The sequence below is a fragment of the Lathyrus oleraceus genome, chromosome 6 (assembly GCF_024323335.1).
Source record: "Lathyrus oleraceus cultivar Zhongwan6 chromosome 6, CAAS_Psat_ZW6_1.0, whole genome shotgun sequence".
Taxonomy (NCBI): Eukaryota; Viridiplantae; Streptophyta; class Magnoliopsida; order Fabales; family Fabaceae; genus Lathyrus; species Lathyrus oleraceus.
The window spans coordinates 168,322,493-168,347,976 of record NC_066584.1 but is presented as its reverse complement, the minus strand read 5'-3'; positions in this window follow the sequence as shown (position 1 = coordinate 168,347,976).

Here is a 25,484-nt window from a genome sequence, read left to right as displayed (position 1 = left end):
ATGTCACGCCTCATACACGTATATGTGAAAACGGCGTATTGACACGATCCGATCCGAAAACATAATCAAATATATCAACAAAATAGATAAAGTATATATCATATATAAACTATTACCAAACTGTGTGTACGATAGTATAGATCAGCCACTCTCAGTTTCTCTTTTTTGTTCTGTCTTTTTTGCCTCCCTCTATCAGTCATGCTAGTAAATATATATAGGAACAAATTAGGTTAATGATAATGGGCCTAAGTTTATTTTGAAACCCAATATTAAATTAAAAAGTGAATAAAGTTAAATAATTAAAATAGTTAAAATTAAAATAAAAACTAATTAACCTATTTATTTATTCTAGACCCAATATAAAAATAAATAGACTCAAAAAAAATAAAAGTCGGGCACCAAAATGCTAGAAAAAATAAAATGAACACGTCAAAATAATCAGCGCGAAATAAATGACTCAGAAAAATACAGCGTTTGGTCGGATTTTGAAATAAAAATTATGACCGTTTAAACTGCTCAGACTGATCAACATATGACCAAAAATAGTCGTAAAAATATTTTTAGCATGTCAAATTAAACCACGTGAACCGCAGATTAATGTTATCGACATTTGCAAACTTAAACTTGACATTTTTTCGTTGACTAATTTTAGGCACAGTTAATAAGTTAATTTGACCAGTCTGTTTGTAAATTCCGAGAAACTATTCTGGCTAATATTAAGACAGAAAAAAAATGTTATGCTATGAAGATGATGCAAATGAATGTGAAACAAAAAAATTGGTTAGAGTTAAAAATAGAGGGCAAATTTTGGGGTGCAACACCCCCTTACCCAGATCTCTGACCTTTCATTAGTTTTCTATGTGTAAAACTTCTTAGGCTTTTGTTCGCTTTTTAGCCATTCCTTTGGATAAATAAAAGTGCGGTGGCAACTCTATCTTTGTATGCTTTGCTTTTGATTTAGTCAATAAATCATAAAGTGATGAATACACCGCTACAACATGCATCTCTTGTATTGCTTTGACCTTGGCTGGATCAACTTCAATACCCTTCTAGCTGACAATAAAGACCAACAACTTACTAGAACGAACACCAAAAGTACACTTATTGGGATTCAAGCAGAGTTTATACTTCCTCAAACGCTGGAATAACTTCAACAAATGCTCAACATGTTCCTCTTCATCAATAGATTTAGCAATCATATCATCAACATAGACTTCAATCTCTTTATGCATCATATCATGAAAAAGAGTAGTCATTGCCCTTTGGTAAGTTGCACCAGCGTTCTTTAAACCGAATTGCATCACTCTATAACAGAATGTTCCCCAGGATGTAATGAATATGGTCTTCTCCATATCTTCGGGTGCCATCTTGATCTGATTATATCCAAAAAACCCGTCCATAAACGAAAAGACTTTGAATTTAGTTGTGTTATCTACCAACATATCAATCTGTTGCAAAGGGAAATCATCTTTCAGACTACCTTTATTCAAATCTCTATAATCAACACACATACGTACATTTCCATCCTTCTTCGAAACAGGCACAATATTGGCCACCCACTGCGGATACTCAGCGGTCACAAGGAAACCAACATGAATTTGCTTCTGCACTTCTTCTTTGATCTTCACTGCTATATCAGGATGAGTCCTCCTCAACTTCTGCTTGACTTGCGGGAATTCTGGCTTCAACGACAATCTATGCTCCATAATCTCAGAATCCAACCCAGACATGTCTTGATAGGACCAAGCAAACACATATGAATATTCTCGGAGAAGATCAATCAACCCCTTCTTCACTTCAGGACATAGTCGAGACCCAATCTTGACTTCCTTCACATCATCCTCGGAGCCGAAGTTGACTAACTCAATCTGCTCTTCGAATGGCTGAATGGCTTTTTCCTCGTGCTAAAGAAGACGAGACAATTCATCACTTACTTATTCATCACTTTCCTCCTCATCCTCAAGCACAGGGAATTCAAAATTTGGAGAAGAAGGAGGATCATTTTATTCAATGGGGTTAGAAACCAACCTGCATAATGATTTGATATTTTGATTTTAGAGAAGTGAATTGTGACCAAATATTATGCAGATGGACAATTATATTATTTATTTATGCTTTTTGTGATTATCATTTTCAGAATAAAGCAAAAAGTAAAAGTAAAACATCATAGACGTGGATGAATAGAATTATATTTTATTGATGATCAAATTTGAAAATGCCCAAACAATGCTCACTTCTCCCTTAGGCATAGGAGAAGGAAACAAATAAAAGCAATTACTTAGATCGATGCATAATAACAGGAATATCAACAGCAGTCCAATTGTTGCAAGCTTTTCCATGTGTCACAAAATTGGTGCAGTCTTCATCTTCATCACCCTCTAGCACCATAACTAAGTGTTGTTCATTACCATGAATGAACCATCCGCTACAGAAACTGGGTTGTGCATCTTTAGATCTAATCACAGATGAAACCTTGTTGGAAACCCAAATCGGCTCTGCTCTTGTTGTCGGATACCTCTACCATCTGTCCCCACTGATTAGACTGACCCTCTTCAACAATTTTCTTTGCATCTTTGAATGAGGACATGGGTGCCCCAACTCTCTTTTCTTCAGCAATAGATAGGCTTGGAACGGAGTTCTAACCTCATCCTAAACTTCTATATAAGAGAAAGATGACAGGTGGCTGACCAACAACGCCTTCTCCCCACCAACAATAACCAGCTTACCATTCTTGACAAATTTGAGCTTCTGATGCAACGTTGAAGTAACTGCTCCTGCCTCATGAATCCATGGCCTTCCCAATAATCAACTATAGGCCGGGTGGATATCCATTACTTGAAAAGTAATTTGGAAGTCACTCGGACCTATCTTCACAGGAAGGTCCACTTCACCGATCATAGTTTTGCGAGAACCATCAAATGCTTTGACGATTACGCCATTATATCTCATATGAGCTCCTTGGTACGAAAACCTTGATAGAGCTGATTTCAGAAGTACATTCAATGAAGAACCAGTGTCAACCAACACATTTGACAGAGCGTCCTCCTTCCAAATCATCGAAATGTGTAAAGCCAAGTTATGATTTCTACCCTCCTCGGGGAGTTCTTCATCACAAAAGCTGAGGTTGTTGCAGGAAGTGATGTTAGCCACAATATGATCAAACTGATCGACCGTAACATCATGTTCCATGTAAGCTTTCTCTAATACTTTCTGTAGTGCTTCTTTGTGTGCTTCTGAATTCATTAGCAGAGACAACACCGAAATCTTGGAGGGATTTTGGAGCAGCTGCTCCACCACATTGAACTCACTTTTCTTTATCAATCTGAGCACCTCATCGTCATCGTTAGGCTTCAAGCCGCTGGATTCACCAGACTGACACCTCAGAGCGCTAACAGACTCTACCAATGGTACATCAACCTTCTTGCTAACAGATACATTCTCTACATTCTTTGGAAACACCAACCCAAAGACAAGACCACTGCGGGTCACCTTAGTAACATCAGCTATACTTGCAAAGGAACTGGTCGTAGGCAAAGGAACCTCTTGACCATTCTCCATCATAGTAGCATTGTACTGATATGGGACAGTCTTATCGAATGCATACGGGACGAGGCCCACTAACCGTATAACCAACAACGATACCGATCTATTACTGACGGTGTTACTGCTGCTGCTGTCATACTGAATAACTACTCTTTCAGGAGTTTTGAAAACCGGGACTATAATGTTGACATCGTCATCTACATGATGGGACTGGACAATCTGAATTAAACATTCATCCATCAACCTCTGGATGTCTCTCTTCACAACCATACAACCTCTAGGATTGATACTGAAAATAGAACAACCATCATGATCATGACCACAATCGCTAACCAAGCAAATATCCTTGTGCATCCTCACCAAGGACCTTCTAATGAAGCGTACATCAAATACCTTGACCTCACCAGGACAACCGTCCACCATATTAACAGATGAATTTCCATGGGTAGGCAGTGGGTTAGCTTTGACGTTCGGAGCACGGTCCTCAAAGGACACCATTCCACTTTTGACCAACTTCTGGACTTCATATTTTAACGGGTAGCAATTCTCAATATCATGATCGGGAGCTCCTTGATGAAAGGCACAATGGAGTTCCGATTTGTACCACCATGGAAGTGGTTCAGGAATTTGCGGTGGGTTTCTAGTTGCAACAGGTTCTTGAGAACCAAAGATGGATATAATTCTGCGTACGTCATATAATTCCTCTCAAAATTTGATTGTTATTGAAGATGATTTTTGGTATTGTTGTTGTTGTAAGTGTTGGTTCGTTACGGTGGCAGTTGTTGTTGATGTCGTTGTTGTTGAATTAGTGTTGACTAATTGGTTGAAAATACGAGGATCACAAATGATACTTCATGATGGTGTTGACGGGGTGGTTGACTTCTTCTTACTTGAGGCCTCTTCTGCCTCCCAACAGACACTGCATTAGTCTCTGCTTCCTTCTTCTTATCAAAACTATTACCATATCTCTTGCTGGATGACGCTTCCTCCTTAGATAAGCTTCCCTCTTGGACACCTTCTTCTAGCCTCATCCCCATGTTTACCATTTCGGTTAAATCACTCGGGGCACTGACAATCATCCGCTCATAGTAAAATGAGCTCAGGGTCTTGAGAAAAATCTTATCCTTTTGAGACAGCAAGCTCTCTCCATCTTTGTGCATACTCTTTAAACATCTCGTTATCCTTCTAGGACAACGACCTCAACTGGTCCCTATCTGGAGCCATATCAACATTATATTTGTACTGTTTCACAAATGCTTCTCCCAAATCATTGAACGTGCGGATGCTCGCACTATCCAATCCCATGTACCACCTCAGAGCGACACCGATCAAACTGTCTTGAAAATAATGGACCAACAATTGATCATTATCGATTTGAGTAGACATTTGTCTGGCGTACATCACAAGATGACTGAGTGGACAGGTGTTCCCCTTGTAATTTTCAAAGTTAGGAATTTTGAACTTCACCGAGATCTTCACATTTGGAACTAAACAAAGTTCCGCATCACTCTTTCCAAACAGATCTTTACCCCTCAATGTTTTCAACTCCTTACGCAGCTCAAGGAATTGATCTTTCATCTCGTCCATCTTCTCACACACATCAGAGCCTTCAGACGACTCAGAATGATAAATGGTGTCTTCCACATGGGGCAGAGTATGCATAACAGGCGGTGGCACAGACATGACCGGGCTAGATGCTGACATAGAAACAAATGTAGGCGCAAAACCTTGAGGCCCAAAATTAGGCGGCATTCCCCACGGGAATCCGGTAGGCATGTTGGGTGCAAAGTGAGCAGCAGTTGCAGGAATGGTAGAGGTAACAACCTCGGAAATAACAATCCTCTGAGGAGGAGGAGTTGCAGGCGTTGGAGAAGATTGGCTCTGAGCGGCTAGCACTGACTCCATCATGGAAGTCAGATGGGCGATCTCATCCTTCAAGTCTCTGTTCTCTAACTCTAGATGCTCCATAATATTTGAGTGATTGGAGTGGGTATTGTATCGATGAGTCAGCTTGGCTGAAGCACAAAAGAAATACCAATAAGACATCTGGCGAAAGAGAAACCTGCTCATGCAAATGATGCATGAAATGCAATGCTTGATTGTTTTTATTTTCCAGGAACTTACTATATTATTTGCAAATATATATATATATATATATATATATATATATATATATATATATATATATATATATATATATATATATATTCAACAATAATTGCAACAATTTAATATGACCATAAAAATCTCTTTTATTTATAATTGGAAGGATTACACTGAGTATAATTTCAGAAACCAAAAATACAAAATACAAGAGAAAAGGAGACTATTCATCTTAAGGATCCCTAATAACAACATCAAAAGATCTGGCTGCAGGCGCGTACTTCCTTCGAATGCGTCGGATCTCGGTATCAAAAGAAGCCTTCATCCGAGTTATCTCGAGGACAAGCTGATTAACAATCATCTTCCAAGCAACGTAAGGCTGAGGTATACTAGAGGAATATGAAACCTCTGGCTCTCTCTGTCTCTTCGTTACTCGGTCTTCAAGTAGCTCAATAAGTGCATCTTTCTCCTTAGACTCAAGTTGCAACTCCTCATGCTTTCGGCCTAAAACATGGAAACACTCTCCCCACATATCCTTCTCTTGCTTCATCTTGGCGAGCGAGTCTTCCAACTCCTCTATGTCTTGGTTAGGGGGAGTTAATGGCTCAACCACAACCATAGACATAGGTCTCTCACAAGCATAAAGCATCTCCAACTCCAAAGCTCTCTTCTTCAGCCAAGGAATGTAAGCTTCCAAAGCTACACAATTGCACGGACGAAGCTCAAATCTTCCCTTCCTATGCACATTATGCCAAGAATGCACAATCTTCTGCTTCAAATGTTGGGGATCTTTACCCTCTTGATAGAAAATACCTTCTAACTGAGTGTTATTAGGTTTGTCTCTCAAGGGGAACCCAAGTTGACGACGAGCCAACGCAGGGTTGTAATTAATTCCTCCTTGTGTACCAAGGAGAGGCACATTAGAGAATTCACCACAACAATCAATAATATCTACACTACTCAATGAAGGATCATACCAAACTATATCATCATTAGTGAGAGACATAAGTCTTTGAGACCACCGTAGATATTGTTTGTTCTCTACAAAAGCAGGTGTCTGAGGCAAGTGCGAAATAAACCACTTGTACAGAAGAGGAACACATCACACAATAGTTCCACCACCTTTAGAATTCCTTAGATTCAAAGAGAAATACATATCTCCTAACAGAGTAGGCACATGATTCCCAATCAAGAAAGTTCTAATGGCGTTAACATCAACAAAACCATCAATGTTAGGGGACAAGGCTAAGCCATAGATGAGCAACACAAATATAGCCTCGAAAGCATCCACACTACCGGCTTGAGCAAAAGCAGTAGCTTCTTTGATAAGGAACTCAAAAGTCAACCCAAACAAACCTCCTTTCTACACCCAATGAGCCTATATCTTAGACTTCTTTAAGTGAAGAGCTTCAGCTATAAGATGAGATCTCAGAATCTCTTCCAATACATTAAATGTCACTTTGTTAGAAACAGGTATTCCCAAGAGATGGGCATACTCCTCCAACATAGGTACGAGTTGATAATCAGGAAAAGTGAAGCAACGGTAGAGAGGATCATAAAACTGAACCAATACACTCAGAAGTCCTTCAACCACATCAGCTGATAAAATAGACAGAAGCTTCCCATGACGTTGCTTGAAGTCTAAGGGATCTAATACAAAAGATGTTAGCTTCCTTAACTCTTTCAAGTCTGGACATCTGAAACTGTACTTCTTAGTGTTCCTTCGTCCATAATCCATGGTCTGAAAATATTTGCAAATGATACCTTAGTTCCTTGAAATTTTTGTGTGATGAATGTTATGATGTGCATGAACGCATGAATGTAACAATCACAAATAAGGGATCACACACAAGGAAAACAAACAAAGGTCAAAGGATGAATCAAGTCATTGTCAAGATCAATCATCCATTTTGGTGGATTATGGTTTACACCTTATTAACACCCAAGTTCCATTGATATTGACAAGTCTTGATTGGATCAACCAAAAATCAGGGGTTTGTTGTGAGTCATGAGCATGGAGTCTGGGTAAGAACCATCCCAAGGGAGTGAACTAAGGATAAAAACATGTAGATCATGTTCAAAAAAGTTCCCAGAGTCTTAATTCCATCCATCGGATATTACATGTTAGGATGACTGACTCATCAACCCATAATATTCTCAAGAGAAACTCGTCTGAGTGTAGTATCGCGTAACAATTGTTATCAAGTCTACACTTGAATAGTCTCCACACTACGTCCTAAATAGGCCAAGAGGGGTTAAATGTTCTACGGTCCTCAGCTTCTCGGACCCAAAATCAGAGATAGTAATTCCTAATCACAAATAACTTGTGAGACATTCATAACTCCAAAAGGGTCTCCACTGAGTAGATGGGTCTCAAGCCAACTTGTTAAGGACTACTCCACACAAGTCGAACATGACTATGCCATCCTCCTATCTTAATTGTACTCAAGTTCGGGTTAGAACTTTTGTCACCACTCAGAGATCATCAAGCACAACAAGCAGATTATATCATACAAGCAAATATACATATATCAAATATACAATTATATACACACAAAAAGTAGGCTAACCCCACTAGAGACTACTCCCCAGTAGAGTCGCCACTTAATTTCTATATCGGTAAATTCATGACCATCAAGCTATGGATAAGCTAGACGTCCATTAAACCAGAGTCGCCACCGCGCTTTTATTGTTTCCAAGGGAAAAAGGAAAAGTACGAACAAAACCGAAAGATAAGAAGTTTTCAAATCAAAACACATAAAATTCCAGAGATCACATGTAAGGGGGTTCGTTACACAGAGGGAAGGTGTTAGCACCCAAAGTGTCCTAGGTACTCCTAGGGAGCCCTTTTTTATGTGCATATGTGTTTTTGTATAAATGATGTTTGCAATAAAATAGAGTGGAGGGATGAGAAAAGAATTCATTAATTATATTTTTGTGTTTGACAAGACCTTCAGACTTGTGCCTACGTACCACCATAAAACGAGGGATCAAAACCTCGTAGTTCGTGGTATCAATTTCAAAGTGAGTGCATTTCTTTTAAAAAAATTTTAAGTTGAACAAAGGAACCAAAGGCCTAAAATGGTTTGAATGAGTGTTAATTATTTTTGTCTTTTGGAAATTTTAAGTCAAGTATAATTAAGTTTATTTACAAGTTTATTTAAGAAAAGAAGTTTGAAAATGCAATGGCATAAGGCCAAAGTTTCTAATTTTCAATATGGTCTAAGTTTAGAAAACAAGCACAAGCAAAGAAGGTTTTAAAAAGGGGGGGAAAGATTTTGAAATTAAAGAAAGTGGGGAGGAGAAGAAGAGACTAATCCTAAGCATAAATTTAAAAGTTGAGAGTTGAAAAGATCTGACCAATGGGCTGCAATCCAATAGACAAGAATGTCATATAGAAACCCAAATTTCCATTGGACTTTAGAATCAAGCAATAAACAATATACCAATAGCAAGTTGGAGAGGAAGGCATAAAATAAAGATAGCCACATCCAAGCTTAGCAACCCCATGATCTTCTTCAAGATTTCCCATGTATCAGATGACTTCAAAGAGAGGATTAGTTGCAAGTTCTACATAACATCTTTACAATGATCAAATGGATCTTAAATTTTGTATCAGATGAATGTTCACTTCACAAGCACTTGGTTTCATGAAAGTTGGTATTGGCCAAGTCCTTTGCATAGGGAATGTTGCCTAAATTCTAAGTCCAATAGTCTCAAATCAAACCAGCAGTCCGCATAAAATGTTTTTTAGGGTTTTTTGTTCTTATTATGTACATTAAGGTCAAAAGACCACACAAACACACAAATATATACAAAAATAATATATCACAAAATATGGTCCAATTGGACAAAGGGAAAATGACATTAAAGTAAACAACTTGAATGGTATGAATAATGGCAAATGGATAAATCTTAAAAAATTAAAGTGCATTAAAAGTAAATGACTTGAAATTAAATGTTAGTTATTAGTTGATTAGAAGTTAGTATTTCTTTTGCTTTGTTTTTGTTTAAGTCATTCTTTGGAGAATACTCAACCCACTTATCACAAGCATGGATCCTTGAACCAGGACATCTTCCAAAGGAAGGAAAAAAGGCCAAGTTTCCACACAATACCATGAGAGAGGGGAGACTTACAATCTCACTAACTAGAATGCTATGCCTTTTATGTCACAAATTTAGCACTATGTTAAGCAATCGTAATTGGACTTATGTAGAAGTCATAACAATTTGAAGTCGGGAAATAGAATTTTGGTTTTAATACATGTTAGAGACATAGTACGATGAACTATGCTCATGAAACATGCCACACCCAACAATAATATGCAAAATGGGGGACCTAATCTGATCCATACTTGTGTTGATTTTGCAATCAACTAGCCTTAGGATATAGAGATATCATAGGTCCATGACATGAATGGATAAAGAAGGGGAATGAGATGAAGAGGGAGGGGGAATGGATTCAACACAAATTGGCCAAAGGAGGACTTTTACCAAATTAAGATGATTCATTCGTTTTGGGAGATGGGATGTACATTCCATCAATCCCCTAAAGCAAATGATCTTAACCTAGCAAAGTCAAATCAACTTTGACCAAGGCCCAACAACACAAGTCAAACTCACAAAGTCAATTCAAATGGCTCTACACAATTAATTTGGCATTTAAACAATTAAAAATAATAAAAATATGCATTAAATTAAATCATGGTTGGTCAAATTCCTAAAATCTCATCAAAACACCAAAGAAATGACCATGAGATTTATCACAGATCAAACAAGGTCAAAGGACCTTGGAGAAATTTTTTCATAATTTTTGGAAACTTAAAAGTATTTTTAAACAATTAAAAATATTCAAAAAATAAATAAAATCATGAAAAATATTAATAATGATCCAAAAAATAATTTTAATTCAGCAAATGAAGGAGGATTTTATTTAAAATGTTTTGGTGAAACTCTCATATTTTTTGGATCAATATAAAATTTAATATGAATTAATGAAAATAAAACAAATACAATGAAAATCAATTAATCTAAAAAAACGTGGACCACTTGATCTCCCTCATTAATTAAGGTGGCAGATAAAGTGGACCAAAACACGCGTTCCATCGTGCACTTGAGTCAGCGCGCCACACAGTTGGTATTCAAAAGGAACGCTCATGATTAGAACAAAATAACTTGATCTTGTGGCTCAGAACCTATCCAGCTCATCACCGGAGCAAACCACTGGTCGTCTTCTCGGGCAACCTTGGCCGGACTGGTTCTCTCATCACCATCACAAAAATGAAAAAGAAGGACATGATTTTAAAGTAAAAATGGCACTGATCACGAATCTGACCTCAATTCACCCTAAATCCAAGTATATTGAGAAGTACACGGAGTTGACATTTGAGGTACATGAACTAAGTTGCTTCGATTTGGCCTAAAAGCAACTCAATCTTCTTGCCTACATTGGTAGGACTTCAGACAACGAAGGATCCAAGAGAATTGATGAGAATTGAGAGAAAATCGAAGAAAAGAAAAAATCTGGAAAATACCTTCAATGTTGTGCAGAACTTGATCTATCTTGCTTTGATTCTTGTTTGATCTTACCCAGGAAGCTTGCAGAAGTGGCTTAGGATTGAAACAAAGCTTTGGATCCATGGAGTTTTGAATCTCCAAACAATGAGATTCAAAATCAATTTTCGAAGGAAAATTCTCAGGTTTTCCTTTCGATTGTGAGGGTTTGAAGTGTGGAGGCAAAACTGGCGCGCAAGGGTCCCTCAATTCGGATGCTAAAGGCTCTTATTTATATCTTAAGCAAGTGATATTTGCACCTTTCAAAGTTGTTTCCAAATTTGGCAAATGAGTGATGCATGCTTGCATGGGCGTGTACAGGCCCATGAAGCTACTCAATTAAGTTTATAATCACATGTAATTGAGTCTGAAAGTGAATTGGAATGCAAGGAAAAAGTATGGAGTTGTTTGAAGTTGATTCTTGCCAAATGATGATACCATGTTCAAGCCATGCGCAAGCCATTCAAACCTTATCCAAAATGAATGAAGTTGGACTCTTTGGAAAGGTTAGATCAATAGGAACAACTCTTATGTTAAACACTTTTCCATTTGAGGCTTGTATCATGATGAATTTTGAGGTGGAAGTTTGGAAATTTCAACATGTCAATTAATTTTCTAAGTGTTAAGCCATATGTTCACTTGTTCCACCTTGGCTAACTTTTTATGTGAGCTTAAAATGAGAAAAGTGTCTTCATCAAAGTTGTAGATATTTTAAATACCTTCAAAATTGTCATAAATTTGACCTTATTTGGATTTGAGATGAACGCGTTATGCATTTTTGAAGTTGAGGAAAATCACTTGTTCAATGGTATTGGTCCAAAATGACCTATAATATATCCTCATATCACAGGCTCATAAATGTTGAATTAGCTCTTTCTGCAAACATAAAAGTTAAAGTAGACACCTTGAGTTTGATTATGAAACTTGGAAATATTTCATCTCATAAATAATGAGCAAGTTATGGCCTTGGGAAGTTACCTCCAAATTAGGGTTTAGACAAAATGATCTTTAATCTTTCAACATAAAAAATGACTTTCCAAGAAAAGATAGCTCTAGACCTCAACATGAGAGTTGTTTGGAATGTCATTTAGAGTAACTTTTATCATGGAAGAATTTTCATATGATTCAAATTGTAGGAGATAGGGTCTAGGGGACCCCAGTTTTGATCAGATGAATTCCTCTGGTCAACTACCATCAACCACCTTGCAAAGTTGCAATTATCTTGACCTTTTGGACTCATGGAATATCATATATGCATAAGATGATGAAAATTGAAGTGTCCCTTGAAATATTTGATAAACTGTTGAAGAAGCTTGTTGAAGAAGTTACACAAGATACCCATATGAAGTAGGGTTACCAAGGCAAACCAATTCCAAACTCTTGAAGAATTCTTGATCAAAATAACATGCAAATATCATGGGGACTCATATATGATTCCTAGAGCCATTGTGGATCATTTCTTGGTTGAGCTCTTAGCAATGAGGGTCTTAAACCCTAGATGTGTACTTGATAGATCAAAGGGGATCAAGTGCCCCACCTACAAAAGAGTTAGACAAATGCTAAGAAACATTTTTGGTATTTTAGGTTAGTAAAGATGATAAAATATAAAGTATGATACAATCTCATAGGTCTTGGTGATCTCTCCCAATACAAACCCAATGAATGAGGGGTAAGGAGGATGCCAAGATGTGATCCTAATGCCAATGCATATGATGAGATAACATGAGGGATCTTAGGGTCAAAATTTGGGGTCTTGCAGAAACCCAAAGTTGAACCAAGTATCATAGAGATAAGGAAAGGGCCTCCAAGAAAGGATCCTATGATGAGATCCTTTAAGTCCAAGTTGATTAGGTGGAAATGATTTGCTTATGGTCTTATCATTTTATCACGTTTTTATTGTTTTTAATGTATGATGACAATAAAGATAAATGACAATAGTAATAAACAGGCATGATGAGTTTATACTATTGATATGATGATGAGTACTTGAATGTAAATTACGAGTAAATAACATAAAAGTAAATAAAACATAACAATGATAAAAACAATGGTTAAATAATCAAAGTTAGTAAAGTTAGATTAAATTAGGGTTATGAACAAATAAACCAACACTTGAGTATTATCTATCCTTAGGTCAATACATTCAAAGCATGGCGCATCAGGGGATAACTTATCACTGATGCAACTTTTGGAAGATGATCAATGGATTAACTTACCATAGATTTGTAACAATGAAAGTTATTCAACCCTAACTCCATCTATCAATAGATTTACAAAAGGAAGACTATGCATACTCAAGGTTGAAAGTTTTAATGATAGATTAAATTAATTAGGTTAAGCAAGTATATGATCAAAGTATAATATTAACAACGTAATTAAAGTTAGTGTATGATATAAACAAGTGAGTATAAGAGGTTAGTGGCTTAGTATGGCAATGTATCAAATGAAATTACAAGTTAACAAAAGCAAGGCTTCATCTACAAGTCAAATGATCCCAGTTGGTTGAAATAGGGGAAACCTATCCATGTTCCAAAGTATCATGGATGAATACTTAATCATCCATTAGTAGGTTTAAAGTATGGAAGGTTCAATCAACCCTAAACTAACCAATATCATGACCAAAGTAGGTTTCATTAGCGTATGAATTAAACACTTCATAAGTCACTCAAAAAATGCCCAAATGAAATGAAACAAATCATAATAAAGTAGTAGAGACAAAAATAACAAGGATTTATGTTTGAAATATTTTCAAAATAATAAAAATAAGTGGGATAAAAAATAGGATGAAAATAAATAAAATTAGAATGAAAGAAAAAACAAAAGAAATAAACCTTGGGGTCGTGGGGATCAACCCACTCTCCCACTAGGATAAGTGCCCTTTGGAGATAACAAAACACGCTTATGAAATAAAGTAATAAAGCAACACTAAAAAATGCAAGCGTGCGTTAATCAGCCAACCCGGACATGACAACCTAAATGTTTGAATATGAAAACACGCGCGAGGTAACGAATCTTAGTCGTCTTCAACCTCCAAACTTCAAAAATTAAAACTTCTAAAAACATGTTTTAACCAGATTTAAGCATGGAAACAACTTGCAAACACATATTCGAATCAACCTCCACACTCATGAGCCATTGACTGGCTCTGAGTGTGGAATATTTCCAAAACTCAAATGAACCAGTTAACCTAATTTTAAAATTCAACTATGGATATTGACTAACCAAAGCTATGTTTAGAGTTAATGATCAGAAGGAAGTTTCGAAATCAATGGAAATTTGTTTGGATGATGGGTGTGAGTGGAACTACCTAATCAGAATCAAACGCATGAAGGTATTTCAATAACTGGGCTTAACTCATATGAGGCTTGGAGAGGATGAGTTAGGGCTTTGGAAAGTCTGAGTGGAGGTTGGTTAAGGTTTTTGGGTGGTTGTTGAGATTGAAATGCTTAGGAACTCAAAACATGATTCTTTGTTTTTGGAGGTTCAGCTTAAATGTGAAGCAAAGGAATGGGGGATTTTCCAGTGTGGAAAGTGAAGGGGACATCTTCCCCTATTTATACGGAAGGTGTGTGGATGGTTTGGAGGGAAAGGAATGAAATTTTTCTTCAGATTGGTGAGTGGCTCGAAGCATGATTTGGATGAACTTGGAAAAATAAGGAATAACTTTCTTATGACCTTGCTTGCAGCCCAGAACACTTTTTCTTGGTCCTTAGCATTGATTTGGAATAGACAAGGGACTTGGTTAGGCCTGCTATGGATTTTACTTTTTGCCAATTTCGGAAAAATCTATTTTTGCACATGGGATCAGGTTTTGATTTCTGAGATGTTTTGGCTTGCAAGTTGACTTAAAAATATACCACAAGACCATATGCAATGTGTTTGGGGACCATTGGGATCAGATTGGATTGATTTGGAGACTTCATGCATGATTATGCAAATTCTGAGTAGGACATGTCTAATTTGTGCATCAGGATGATCACCAATGTTTAAACCAAGGCCAAATAAAATTGGCGAGTGCATTTTTTATGAAACGTGTGCCAAATGTTCCTTGATATGTCCTTGATTGAATGCAAAAAGAACCAGGTCAAAAAGAGTTATGGTTTGGAAATGGCAATGTGGTAAAGTAGTGGTTTTGGACATGTTTTAGGACATGGTGGGCATGTTGTACCAGCTTGGCCAATGCAAAAACTGAGTTCTTTCCTCAATGAATTAGGTCTTGGACATTGAAACAAAGAGTTTAAGAGGAGTTCATTTAGGACATTTGGCTCGAAGTGGAATTTAAAAAGCTTGTGAAATGATAAAGTTATGGTCTTTGGAACTTCCCATAGGCCATTCTTGCCAAAATGTGACCAACCAACATGACCTAGAAATCTGATTTTGTGAATTCTTGATTTCCAAGGCACAATGGTGGATGTTTTAGGCTCATATAATCATACCATGATGGGAAATGAGGTTTGGATCTTTGTGGGATGATTTTAGGTCAAGTTGGTGGGTGGATCAAAGTATTGAAAGTTTAAAAGTCATGACCAAACCAAGTATTTGTAAGATGGATTGAATGGATGTTTAAATGATGTATTTTGATTTTAATGGGCATGAAATTATGTTGAATGAATGGTAGGGTGGTTTGATGATAAAAATTAAGCAGGGTCAATGGTTGAAGGATCCCCAAATTAAGGTTTCTTGAGCCATAAGTTTTGTCAAGAACCAAGGCCAGATGCATTAGGGTTTGAGATGCAAGGGTCATATTGAGGTGTTTCAAAGGTGTGGAGTATGAAAAAACTTAGGATTTGAGGGGTCCTCAATGACATGGCCAAGATCCATGGGTAATCAAGACTTGTACAAGCCAATGGAAGGGAAAAAGCTAGGGTCAGGGATGCATGAATATATATTTTTTTGTTAATGAAAATCTCTTTAGTTATTTACGTTGTTTATTGCAAGAAATACTTAATAATTTACGTATGCAATCAAAGATAAAGGAAAGCACACAAAGTGAATCACAAAGGCTTTGTTCATCCTTTGAAGGGAATCATACAAATTACAAATACATGGAAAGTGAAAAGTACAAGTGGATGAGACAAATAAACATACTAAATATCGACCCTAAAAGTGACACCTTGAGATTTGTGGAGAGTCTTAACATCACTGATGAGTTCGGCCATTGTCTTCTTGTATAATTTGATGAAATGGTAGACCTCTTTGGAGGTATTATATGGGCACATGATTAGATCCTCCTCCTTCAACTTATCAGGAAAGTCTTGGAGGGCATAGTTAGTTAGAACTTCCATGTTGTCACACTTGTCTCTCCACTCATTGTAGAGGGTTTGAAGGTTGTGGATAATCTCATACCTTTAAGCAACGGCAACTTCGGCTCCACGGTATCTCTCCTCCCACTACCTGCAACTTTTCTGCAACTCCATGTATGCCTGATCATAGATTCCAATCTTCAGGTTCTTAATTTGCTCTCAAGCTGGTTTAAGACTGAACTGCTCGTGTAAGAAGCTTAAGTGAATCTTCTCCCTCTCTAGTTGTTCCTTAGCTAAGAGTTCCTTGCACTCATTCATAGTGGTCCTAAGCTCGTGTTTTTGAGCTTCGTAATCCTCCCTAGCCTCTTTCTTCTGGGCATTAGACCTCTCAATGGTATTTTCAAGGTCCTTAGTGGTTCAGAGCGCTTGATCCAACTGGTCGTTGCGAGCATCTAACTTAGAAATGACCCCTTCAAGAGCACCACCAACCCAAACTCTTTGTCCTTTGATTTCCCTAACCTGATGGTTGCGAACTTCTCATAGACTAGCTTACCTTTTTCTTCCAATGTATGGTTGTGTTCCTTGGCACGGTTGAGTTGGAATCATAATGGAGTGTTTTCTAACTCAAGCTCTTGGGTTTTATTGGTAAGTTTGTCCATGTATTCTTTCAAAGTGGGCTCAGGTTTTGGGAACCAACAGAAATGAAGAAGGGTAAAAAAGGAAAGGCATCTTGACAACCCTAACCCTCTCTTTTACCCACACAAAGTAGGGTTCCTTGGCTAGAATGTTCTTCTTGACCCACTCTTGGTTAATGATCGTGACTTAGTAAGTCTATGTGAATCGTGACTGCAAGTGCACAATCCTATCGCGTAGTTTTAAAGATTATCGAACCCATAAGGACTAATAATCGAACGTATCATGGTCTAATGTTGCTATGAAAATGTAAGGCTGATGATTGTTCTATGATTGGAGGGATGAAGAGAAATAACTATAACGTAAATAGAAATAAGATATGGGATATCGGTATGTAATACCTCAAACTTCGGGGATTCGATAGATAGTTGGTGTAATCTTATTGGTTAAAATATTCTTCAGTAGAAATTATTTATAGAAAGGAGTTAGCCTCACACTCTCGTTTTTATTGACTCTGACCATACTCCTAAACCAGAATGCTTGGCTCTCGCGGTCTCATTTTGAATTTAAAATTAATTTTTGAATATAAATAAAGTCTAATTAATCCTAAAGCGCTCTCGCTGTGTTTAGGATTAATGCCTAGTTTCAGCTATATGGTTAAAACCTCAAACTCTCGTTCTTGTTGACCGTAACCTTAGTTTGTTTTGTACACTCGTAAGAAATTTTTTTTGGTTAAAATAAGAAAGTAAAAACCGGAAAAATAAGTTTTATAAAAACTAACACCAATTATTTCTTGAATCCCTTCGTTTCGACGGTCTTTACATACCGACACCTAAGGGTTTAGCCGGACATGGATCCGGTAACAGACATGGTATTAGGGAAATTAAACACGCAATAAGGCATAAATAAATAAAACAATAATCAAAATAAAACCTGGATTGCAATTTAGGAACTGGAACTGAATCTTGAATCTTCGATTAAAATAATTCCGGCAGACTTTGGTAATGAATAATCCTTACAATTAAATCCCAAATGCGTAAAATAATAAACCGTAATAGTCCCCGATGTGGAGAAACTATCACTTTTACGAGGTAAGAATATGCTAAGAAAACTAAAAGAAAATAAATGCTGAATGAAAAAATAATCGTAAACTTGAAAACTAGAAGAAGAGAGAGATCCTTCCATGCGAGTCTGAGAGGTCCCTTATATATATTTTCCATATTCCTCATTGGTAGCAAAGGTGGGTGGCTTCGTGGCTAAAAAGGTGGAGAAAAGGGTGGAAGACTAGGTTGTGGCAGTTGCCACAACCCTAGTTTTTTAATGAGTGGCGAGCGCCACCTCTGTAGCAACAAAAAACCACTTCTCAAGGGTTGGTGGTGGGCGCCACCTACCCCTTGGGCCAATGTGGCGGGCGCCACACTCCTTGGGTAATGGGCTCCACAAGCCCATTTTCTTTGGTGGCCCACTATCTCCTTGAAAGCTTCATTTTCTTCTCTTTTTCTTCCCTTTTTCTTTCCTTTTTGCTTGCGGTAAACCTTTTAATCGATAAATACGTGCAATAAACATAAAATACTGCATAATAATAAGTGTTAATCGAGTAAAAATCAATGCATATGGAGCCAAAAATGCGATACGTTTTCGCATTATCCAACTCCCCCATACTTAAACCTTTGCTTGTCCTCAAGCAAATGCCGCGCACATAAAAAGTTTTGTAAAATATTTGCAGCATACATTATCAAGACTCGTAGAAAACACAGTTGCATTCGGATACTCATTCCAGTCTATAAACTTTACTTTGGTTCTAAATTGTATTAACAGGTACTCACTTCCACACTAAGGGTATCGTTGGAACACATAGTCGCAATTTTGCAACCGTAAGTCTCCCTCCTATACAAACCAATCCAAATCATGTTGTCATGCCTAAGCCTACCTTACTAAACGTTCTTTTTATCCTTTTTCATTCTGGTGCAATCACATTAAGCCCGTTATCCTTTCACATTCATAGCAAGATAGTCTGTTAGTGACTATGATCTCATCATTATTTCTTTCTTTCTTTTTCGCACTATGGCTCAAATAACAGTTGAAGATGGTTATACTGTTGGGCTAACTGACCGGGTGAGGGTCACCTAACTTAGAAGGAACAACATTTTTCATACATTTCGTAATCTTTTCTTCTTTTAAACCTGAAATCATACACTTATTTGCATCGACTTCTTGCGTAGTGTGTGCTTAAGATGGTGCTGACTGCTAGATAAACTACTTAAGGAAATATTAAAGGTTAGAATTTAAGGCTATGGCATGACAAGTACTTAAATTGATCTTATACTTGGGATATTTAAGGTGTTCAAATGATACCGATCTTATAAAGTTTTTCCAAATCTCTACAATTCAACCTCAATTTTATTTATAGTTTAGAATTTTCAAAATATGTACTGTATCTCTAAGTCTAGATTTTTGCAAAATCTTTGTATGGCTTAAGTAAATAGGAGAATTAGTAAATAACGAAAACCACGCATAAAGACTCAACAGCACATTGATATTTAACTCGACTAACACTTCAACAAAAATTAAGATAACCAAAAGAATATAAAATAACAAAAGGAAATAACAATAATTTAAATCTAACTAGAAAATGATAAATAAAAAGCGGTAAAGCTTCCTCCCCCAAACTAAAATCTTGCATTGTCCCCAATGCAATGACATAAGATAGGAAAGAAAGGTAGAACCTGGTTATTCTGCTACTGACGCCTTTTGCCATGTGTACATGGACGTCCACCATTTTCTGGCTGGTGAGGTGGCGTTTAGTTTTGGAGATCTTCCATACGTATTGTCAATGTTGTCGTTTCATCGATCAAGCCGAACATGTTCTGTTCGGTTCTGAAAGCGTAGTCGTGCTGATCATGCGGCATTTGGCGAAGGATTTACATCATTTCAGTTTGCTGAGCTCCCATGGTTTGGATATGTAGGTCTCGCTGAGCGTCTAATTCTCTACGCCACAGTAGTTCATCATAGATCTCATCAAGAGTGGCTGGTGCCACATTTCTTCTTGGTCTTTGAATGGAAGATGTACCTGCAACATTTTCAAATGACGTGTGTGTGGTGTGAGGGTCAGTAGCGGGAGCAGTTTGCTCCGGAATGTGATCCTCATTGGTGTCCTCGTCAGCAGCTACATTCTCAGGAATGTGCGCGGGAACTTGGTTATGCACCGGATCATTAGTATAACAATAATTATCCGGGCTGCGCACATCTGTGCGATTTGGATTTGGAAGGATAAAATCTTGTAACACATTATTAACAATTATTAAATTAAATTTACAATCACTCCTTCGTTTTACTAGTTTCATGCTCCTTGCTATGTCAATTTCAATGGCATGATGCGGGAGCGGGGTTAGCTTGGAGAATTTTTCTTCGAGTCCTAGGACTCAAGCTATGAAGGTTATTAAACCTCCAAAAATAATCGGGCCTCCCTTTGCATTGACAATGGCCTGCATTTGAGATAGCACAAATGGGATGGTATCCACCTGTTGTGGCCAAAAATGGTGCACGCCAATATTTGGCGGAAATATCGAATAACCGGGTTTTGAATTAAAGTGGCTCTGTTTCCCTCAAAACTATGGGTTATTGCCCTCCAAAATGGTTGGAAGGCGCATTTCCAACCCTCAGTATCTAGGACCTCACTTATTATGCCATCCCCATGAGGGAAATTTAGCAGGTCCGTTAGTTGGGAAAATGTAAGGGCATATTCGACGTTAAATAAATGAAACTAGACAGTCCCACTGAAGCAGTTTGTGTTGGGTATGGGACTAAAAATTAATGAGCTCAGGAATTCTAATGTTAATTAAGCATAGACAGGGTCCTTGAGAGATATAAAATAAATTAAGTTTAAAATATCTAGCATATAGTTAACACTATCTTGAATTCCTAAGGCAAATAAATAGTGTTCATCGGCGTACCTTGTTGATTCGATCTTTTTGGCACTTAGAGACGTGTACGTCTCCTCTTGTAATTCGCCCGACTCGCCGTTTCTGAACACTATTTCGTATCCCTTCATTTGTTCCATAATGGATTTCACACTCCTTGTGTAATAGTGAGAATAGAGCAAAAGAGGAGAGAAATATGTAGATGAGAGGTGTGGTTTGTTGAGGTAATGTTGGTGGTTTATATAGAGGTGATGGTGGTTGGAAAATTAATTGGTAAATAAATTGCATTTACGGTTTTTTATGTCTTGGTCAAAGAGTTGTTGAAAATGGTTGAATGGATTTAAGGAATTGTCTTGCATGCAAGGGGTATCACCATAAAAGTGATATGAATTGTCAAAATACACAGCTTGTGCGTGCAGGCTTGTGTAGTGGCTTGTGCCACTTTTGGTGTTGGTGGCGGGCGCCACTATGGTCCCTGTGGCAGGCGCCACAACCCTCACATGGGCGCCACAACTGTGTGTGGCTGGCGCCACATGCAGTGTGGTTTCCCATGCGTGTGCCTTTATTTGCTTTGACCATATAATTTAAATGAAATTTAGTTTACCAATAATATATAGTGTATGGGAATAATAAACATGATATAGTGGAATGGAATTTAATCTCTAAATTGACGAGCAAAAGAATCGATTAGACGGGAAAAGATGAAATAAATTGTCTACTGGAATAAAATGAAATGAAGTAATTAAATAAATCCCAATGTGTAATAGAAAATAACAATAAAATTCCAAATAAGAAAATAAAATAAAATAAAAGTCAGTAAATCGGTAATACTATAATAAATTAGCCATTACAGCGACTGCTGGTAGGAGGAGCAAATGAGTAGAAGTGCTGGTAAATGTGATCCAGGTTCTCTGTCACTACATCTATAAAGCCGTGGAATTTCATGCGCAGGGTGCTCAGGTCGCCTCTCAGATTGGCGACGTCTGTCTGAACAGCTTCGATGGCAGCAATATGACCGGTGAGAGGTGCAACAAGTATAACTGGGGCATGTGATTTAGCATCAGAGAGATAATTGTCACAGTTTTCGTAGATTTGGGGTGTCTCTGGGGGAGAGAGTGGTGCATCTGGTGGTCCATCCAAATAATAGAGCTAGTTGTTACTATCATGTACACTCGACCTGGGGTCTGGCAGGGTAAACAGGTGTACTACTTCACGGTTGATTAGAAATTCAAACACATCTGGAGCTAGGTTCCTAATGATACCGGTGTTGAAGCAAAAGTCAATATTCATTGGTCGTATTCCACCTAAAGGGGTGAGCCTATTAAGTGGATATCTCAGTTCGATGGCATTTTCTATCATGGTCACTAAGCCTCCCACTAAAATTGGTCCATAGTCCTCTTGTGGCATACGATACATATTAGCTATCATAAACGTAGCAACGTTAACATGTCGGGCCTGTGATGCGCAGTACATTATGAAGAGTCTGTCTTTGGACACAAAGGTTCTGTTCTGTTCCTTTCCAAACAAGGTGTGAGCTATGATCTTATGGAAGTAACAAATCACAGGGTTATAGATGTTCTCTGAATGCATAAGGTCTGGCTCGGGATGGTCGTTTCCTGTGATGGTACCCCAGAAAAGATCTAATTGATGGTCTACTAGCATGTCTTCCTGGGTAATGGTAAAGGTATCAGGACCATTAGGGCATCCTAGGAGTTCATCCATTTCTCTATGGGTGTAGCGGTATTCAATATCAAACAAACTAAATGTGATTAGGCCTTTGTTAAGTCCAATACCGTGGTTTGGCAGGTGCACTAGGGAGCTTAGGAATTCTAAAGTCAACCTACTGTAGGAACTAAATTTTCTCTTGATAGCAAAGGTGTCCCAACCTAGTTGGTGAATTAGGAACGTAACATTGTCTCTTATACCTAACTTGGTCATGGTGCGTCCATCTACGTATAAGGTTAGTGTCATTTCTCTCTGAAATAGAGTCTTAAAACGTCTCCATTGAGCTCTGCCTCTGAAAACTATATCCATGTAATCTACTTGTTGCATTTTGATAGTTAGTAGCTAGATAAAATCAAGTAGATAATAACATTAAGTTAGTAATGGTCAATAATACAGAAATATACCGATTAACTTTATGAGAAAAAATAAAGAATAAAACAAAGAAATGAAAATTAAGCAATAGTAATAATTATAAATTTGTGATGAAGATAATTAGTTAAAGACAGAGTGTGGGTTGTCTCCCACCAAGCGCTTTGTTTATTGTCATAAGCTCGACATAAATAGGATAGGCGCTATTCTTTTGAATGAGTGCGAGGCTCTGCAAGCTTAAGATTTACAATTAAATCATTGTTATCAATGTTGTGGTAATGTTTCAAACGTTATCCGTTTACTATGAATGGTTCGCTCGTTTTTCCTTTTATCTCTATTGCTCCATTCAGAAAGATATTGGTGATTACGAAGGGACTGGACCACCTTGTAAGACCCCAATTTTGACCCTAAGATCTCTCATGCAATTTCATCATATGCATAAGCATTGGGATCATACATTGGCATCCTCCTCACCCCTTTTTTCATTGGGATTGTTTTGGGAGAGATCAACAAGCATCATGTGATTGTATCATACTTGTATATTTATCATTTTACTAACCAAAAAACCAAAATAATGTCTTTGTATTTGCCTAACTCTTTTGTAGGTAGGGCATGGTCCCCATTGGTCTATCAAGTTCATATATAGGGTTTAAGACCCTCATGTCTAAGATCACAACCAAAGATTGATCCACAAAGTCTCTAATCATAATATATGATTCCCCATGATCTCTACATGTTATTTTGATCAGGTTTTCTTCAAGATTTTGGAGTTGATTTTTCTTGGAAACCCTAGTTTGTCTAGGTATCCTGAGTAACTTCTTCAACAAGCTTCCACACCAATTGATCAAATTTATCAAGGGACACTCCAAAATTCATCATACTATGCATATGTGATATACCATGAGCCTAAAAAGTCAAGATAATTGCAAGTTAGCAAGTTAGTTGATGGTGGTTGGCTAGATAAATTCATTTGATCAAAACTGGGTCTCCCTAGACCCTATCTCCTACAATTTTCACCATATGAAAATTATTCCAAGATAGACATTACTCTAAATGACATTCCAAACAAATTTCATGTTGAAGTCTAGAGCTGATTTGGCTCATAAAGTCATTTTCTATGTTGAAATATTATAGGTAATTTTGTCTAAACCCTAATTTGAAAGTCAACTTCCCAAGGCCATAACATGCTAAATTTTTATGAGATGAAATATTTCCAAGTTGAACAATCAAATTCATGATGTCTACTTTAACTTTTATGTTTGGAGTGAAAGCTAAATCAAGTTTTATGAGCATGTGATATCAGGATACATTACAAGTCATTTTGGACCAATACCATTGAACAAGTGATTTTACTCAACTTCAAAAATGCATAACTCTATCATTCTAAATCCAAATGATGTCAAATTTTTGACCATTTTTATGGTCTTTGAAATAGATACAACTTTGATGAAAACACTTTTCTCATTTGGAGACCATATAAACAGGTTAGAAAGGTGGAACATTGAGGTATATGGCTTGACACTTTGAAAATTTTCCAACATGTTGAAATTTCCAAACTTCCACCTAAAAATTCACCTTTATCCAAGTTCCAAATGGAAAAGTGTTCACCACAAGAGTTGTTCCTCTTGATCTAAGCTTTCCAAAGAGTCCTCATTCATTCATTTTCGACTAAGTTTTCTAGGGTTGCACATGGTTTTAACAGGCCTGCATCATTGGTGGAAATCAAAGTTCAAATGATCAAATAACATTGCCTTACCATTCAAGCTAAATTCCAACCTCATTTCAGATGCATTTGGACCTAATTGGATTGCTTCATGGGCCTGTACACGCTCATGCAAGCTTGTGCATGACATTGCCAAATTTGGAAGAAAATTCAAGTGTGCAAATAACACTCCCAAATGCTATAAATATGGACCCTATGAGCTCATTTGAAAGGATCCTTGTGCGCCAGCTTTGCCCCCTCTCTTCAAACCCTCACAATTCAAAGGAAAACCTGATAATTTTCACTTGAAAATTGAATTTGAATCTCACTGTTTAGAGATTAAAAAATTCCAGGATCCAAAGCTTCTTTCCATTCCTAATCCACTTCTCCAAGTCATTGGAGCAAGATCAAACAGGAATTGAAGCAAGGAAGATGAAGTTCTGCACAACATTGAAGGTATTTTCCAGAAATTTTCTTCTCTTTGGTTCTCACTCAATTCTCATCAATTCTCTTGGACCTTTGGTTGTCTGAAGTCCTACCAATGTAGGCATGAAGATTGAGTTACTTTGAGGTCAAATCGAAGCAACTCATTTGACACACCTCAAAATTCAACTCCTCATATATTTCTATATATTTGGAGTTAGTTAAAATCGAGGTCAGATTCATGCTCTACACCATTTTTTCTTTCAGATC